The following is a 5,558-nucleotide window of genomic DNA, read 5'->3' as shown; positions in this document are numbered from 1 at the left end:
ATTATAATTTAATTTGGAGTTTATAATATAAAATTGTATTTTTGGGTCCATTATGAACAATATTAAGAAATCAAGGTGAATTATTGTCAAAATATTAGTGAATACTAAGTTTTGAGTCCTAAGATGGTTAGGGTAATTAACTTGAACATAAATATGAATTTATGTAACATTTTGTGATTTTAACAAGTTACAATCACGCAAATCAATAAAAACCGATAAAATATACGATATTGGCTCTTAAAAGGCGATTTAGCATAAAATTAAGCATGTTCCTACATATTATAATGCTGCATTTTATTTATTTGTCATAATTTTGATTTATATAATTTTTGAATTATGTAATTTTACTTAGTATGGCCTTAGTTTTTAATTGGTAGTACCCGAATGTATGGGAATATCGATTCGGTTGTAATTTTTGTGATCTCGTATCAGCATTTTGTAAATTAATAGATTTAATTTTTATTACAAATGTATAATAGGAAATTATGTATTTTTTAATTATTACTTGTAATTCCGGAGATCCTTGAAGACGGTGCCATTCGGAAAGGCGTTGCTGTTGGAATATGTGTCCTCCGACAATAATGCGATCACGACTGTTGATCATGATGATCACACGTTTAATTCTCATTATAAAGAATACAATTGGGAAGTAATTTTGTTTCGTCAATGGTCAACATATATCGGTAATGATTGGTGACTAGAGTTTGACATTATCGTCGTGCGACGGTGGTGATCGATTGACCCCTAGGTCATACCTATAGGGCAACACTCTTAATTGATTATTTAATTAATCGTATAATGTTGCGAGTTAATTAAATTACTTGAAAATTGACGGACGATTTTTGGAAGTAAAATTTACGTATCAAATTGAAATGTGATTAAATGAGATACGGTCTGAGTAATTGAATTGTATCATTACTCGGATGAAATAATTGTTTAATGTAACAATTAAATTTGAATTAATTGTTATAAATACAAACTGTTGTGATTTATAAATTGGTAAAAATTTTTGGTACAAGTAATTATGATATTACTAAGTCGATTTTTGTATGTGACGTATTTTTGATAATACGTTGATTTTTAATATGTTAAAAATACATAACAAATTTATGTGACATGTGACATGTGACATATTGACAATTGACAAAAATAATATGGATTCCATATTATCAAATGGACCGAAATAATAAGAGAGGTTTAAGCTAATTAATTGTTTTATTTAGTGGTAAACATAATGATTAAAAAGCAAGAGTAGCCATGCAACCCTATTAACCTTGTGAAGACAAATATGGGCATGTATTGGCTCCCCTAAAAGACCTCCACCCACCCGGTTTTCCAAGAGAGAAAGGGAAGGGTTTTGTCTTATATTTTCTAATATACACTACTTAGTTTTAGCTAGTGTATCATCCATTCAAACTATTATCCAAAATTTAAGATTTCTAGAGAGATAAAAAGCTCCCTTATTCTTCTCCATTAAACCGAAATTGTTAAGTGTTTATAATAATTTTGGGTCAATTTTCTACTTAATTAATATTATACTAGTTCTTGTAATATTAATTAAATTAAGAGAAAGCCTTGGGTATAAAGCTTAGGGAGAGATCCTATACTTGGATCTTGTTCTTCCATCTTAGGGAAAGCTCAAGAACAAAAGAAAAGGAGATTTCTTTTGTGCCCATAATACCGAAATCATCAATGTAAGGACATGATTTCTCCTCTATTTTTATATTGTTTGCATGCATAAAATCCACATTTAATTTTATGACAAATTATTTTCGACATATATGAATATGTTAGTATGTATATGAATCTTCATTTCCTTCAATCGGTATCAAGAGCCACGGTTGTTTGCATGCAAATCGGTTAAAAGTTTTTCCGAGTTATAAGAATAACAAATAAAACTTGTAAAATTTGTGTTATTATGAGATATCACGAAATTGATCGGTCCGTTTAGTATTCACAAATAAATAGATGTGGTCGTTGGTCACGGTCGAATCAAAACACAATTTATAGCTTAACAAGCAACTCTACAATTAGTAAAGAGGCAAGTAAAGGTCGGATCCCAAGGGACGGGAGTTGAAATGAGATTTCTATTGTAACTAGTGGTGTCTAAGGGGTGTCACAAATTGGGTTGATGTAGAAGGTTACTAAACTAGAATAACAATGAAAATAAACAAGCAAGATGAATAAAAAGGGGGTGTAAACAATTGATTAAAGGCACTAGGGTGTCATGGGATCATAAGGGAATCATGAGATATGATCATACAAACATGTTCTCAAATTATAAGCAAGCAATTATTGTTGTGATGGATTGAGTTGGGTTATATCTTACAATCCTAGGAAAGTTTGGGTCCCGGAGCCGAATCGATTAGATTGTACAACACCTACAAGTCGACTTAATCTTCCCTACTCAACAACATGCATGGTCTAATGAGACTCGAGTTGGGTTATGTCTTACAAGTCTCATTGAAAAGATAGGAGATGATAGTAAATGCAAGGATTCATAGGCTTAGCATTTCATCAAATATAACATGTGCATGAGTTGAGATCAAAACAAGCAAGCAAATAAAACATGAAAGCATATTAATTTAAGCATGAATCATTCCCCATGTTGGTTTCCCCTAATCACCCATTAACCCTAGCTAAGAGACTACTCACTCATTATCATGTTGATCATGCTAGCAAGGTTGTCAATCATACCAACAATATGAAACATGATGAATAAATGAAAGTAATTAACAATAATTAAAAGGGATTAAGAGATTATACCTACTAATGATTCCAATAATAAAGCAAGAATAATAGAAGTACTTGAATGCTAGATTGAGAGGTTGTCAATCTCCCAATAATAACCCAAATAATCTTCAATTACCCAAAATAAAGGATGAACAAAAGAGAGTTTAAAGAACTAAAACTTGGATTAAAACTTGATTAATACTTGACTACAATATTGAAGAGAGATTTAATTGATATTAACTACACTAATTATTGATAAGAAGAACATGCTCCTCTAATTAGACTAATGGGGTATTTATAGTGAAAATTAGGGAGGATGCATTAGGGTTAACTAAGGGCTAAACTAGTAATTACACTTTTTAAGTAGAGCAAGGAGAAGCCGGTATTTTTGGAGAGAAGGGCTTCTCTTTTCGTAGCTTGAAGAAGACAACCCGTGCTGGGAAGGAATCCGGGCGGATTAGGGTCGGGACGGCCGGATTTGGGCGATGGAATCCGAACGGATTCTGGGGAATCCGGGCAGATTGTTGAGGGGGAATCCGAGCGGATTCCAGCTGGGACGCTCGGATTGTGGATAGGCGGGACGGGCGGATTGCTGACAATCCGCTCGGATTGTCGATCGTGATACTTCTTCTTTTTCTTCCCTTTTCTTCATAAATTCCTTGGGGATTTCCTTGGGGACTCAAGGATCCTTTCTCAACATTGCTCTTCTACTATGATATGTACAAAGGCCTTCTAATCTTGTCTATCCTTGATGCTTGGTCATTGAATTTGATCAATTTAGTCTTGATTTGCCATGAAAATGCAAGATTCTTACTCCTTTCCTACCAAGGGATCAAAATCTCAAAGAATATGCAAAACAAAGAACTAAAGATAAGAAATGACCCAAATAAGCACTAAAAAGCATGGAAACAAGGGTAATTCGGGGGCTAAATATGCGCCAATTATGGTCACATCAAATATCCTTAAACCGAACCTTTGCTCGTCCCGAGTAAAGAGGTGACAAAGACTAGGACCAATACTAACCTATCCTAATATTATAGACGATATGAGACAATTAGCGGGTCTCACTCCGCCCCTTCAACTCACAACAAGACAACCATGAGGTAGGATGCCTTCTTGCAAGGCAAGGTGGGTCTTGCCAAAATGGCGACACATCCAAACATTAAGCACACAAAATCAAGTAATGGATGCATCTACAAAAGGAATAGCCACTTTCCTCATCTAAGTGGCGGAAATTATCTACAAGGAAAGCAATTCAAGGGTACACACTCCTTCATAGATGCAATTTGTTCAAACTACTAGGCCTAGAAGGATACCAATAAATCACCTCCAAGTTGTGTCAAGCTAGGGTACCTTTGTCCTCAATCGTTAAATGCTTTTGTCAAGAGTAGACTCCCTATGGTGTTGAGAAACACTTTGGAGGATCGCGGAATTCCCCCTCTTGACTAGACAAGAAGAAGGGTCGTCCCCTCTCTACCATGCACAAAAATGGATATGATGGATAAAGGGATCAATAGATATTTGAGTTTTACTTTGGGATTTTGCTTTTGTTTTTGTTTTTTTCCCCCAATTTCATGTGGCATTTGACATTTGAGAACACTTTCTTGCCATTTCTTTTTGATTTTTGGCATTTCAATACTTGACAACTTTTTTGCATTTCTTTTTGAACATTTTCAAAGTCACCCCAATTAGTAACGAGGGTGCCTTGTATTTGAAGCTTAGGAGTCTATTTTTGCTCCTCTTTTCTTTTGATGCATTTTTGCAAACTTTCTTTCACTTTTCATTTCATTGAACTCAAATTGATTTCTTTTTGTGCCCATTCCCTTTGATGACAAAAATGTATGGTAGAACATGGTTGATGGATGTATGCATGGTTTCAAGGGTCACCTTGGAATAAACGGTAGCCAAGGAGTTATCACACCACAAGGTACTCTTGACTCGGCCTTAATCCATGGGTCAAAGGATACTAGCATGACACATCCTAGGGTGTTTTACAAGCATTCTAACAAGCAAAGTCTTAAGAACAAAAGGCATCTACTAGGGCCTATATACACTTGTCAAGCTTCCCAAGTAGACGGTTTCGCAAAATTTTTCTAACATGCAAACTACATGCCATGATGCAACTAACATATAAACATCCTAATGCAAATGATTCTACCAACTAATATGCCAAATAAACTAAATGCAAGTCCTAAATTCACATTGTTATACCGCATCAATCAAAATAAAGCCACATAGTCATTAACATAAAGAGGAAAAAGGAGATTGGAAAGATCATACCATGCGGTCTTCAATATCCTCATGTCTCGGATGTGGCGTAGTCAATCAATGTGAACAAGGATAAAACAAACACAATATATACAAGACAATATATACAAAGGAAATGAACTTGTTTTTGGGTTTTCAATTTTTTCAATTTTTATGATTTTTGAAATTTTTCAATTTTTATGGGTTTTTGAATAAGAGTTAAATGTTATAATTCCCATCCCCACACTAATATGGGCATTGTCCTCAATGGCCAAAATGATGGAAATTATGCAAAGATGATGCATGATTTCTATACTAAATGCAATTCTATACTAAGCTACACTACATGATGCATGGTTTTTGTTATGACGGAGAGGATAATTTAGATTACCTCCCGTTGTGTATGCATCAACTTCCCCAAACCGAGTGAGACACTATTGCTAATGTCCAAGGATGGGTATAGTTCATGCACCCACTATGCTATGCATGAAACTAGTTTTGTCATTTTGGATTTTACAAATGGGAACAATAAGAACACCTCAATGGTACCGAGGTGTGAGTCCTTTGATGTTGCTAGG

This window comes from Silene latifolia, chromosome X (assembly GCF_048544455.1).
Source record: "Silene latifolia isolate original U9 population chromosome X, ASM4854445v1, whole genome shotgun sequence".
Taxonomy (NCBI): domain Eukaryota; kingdom Viridiplantae; phylum Streptophyta; class Magnoliopsida; order Caryophyllales; family Caryophyllaceae; genus Silene; species Silene latifolia.
The sequence above is the reverse complement of the archived record's forward strand: the minus strand, read 5'-3'. Positions refer to the sequence as shown.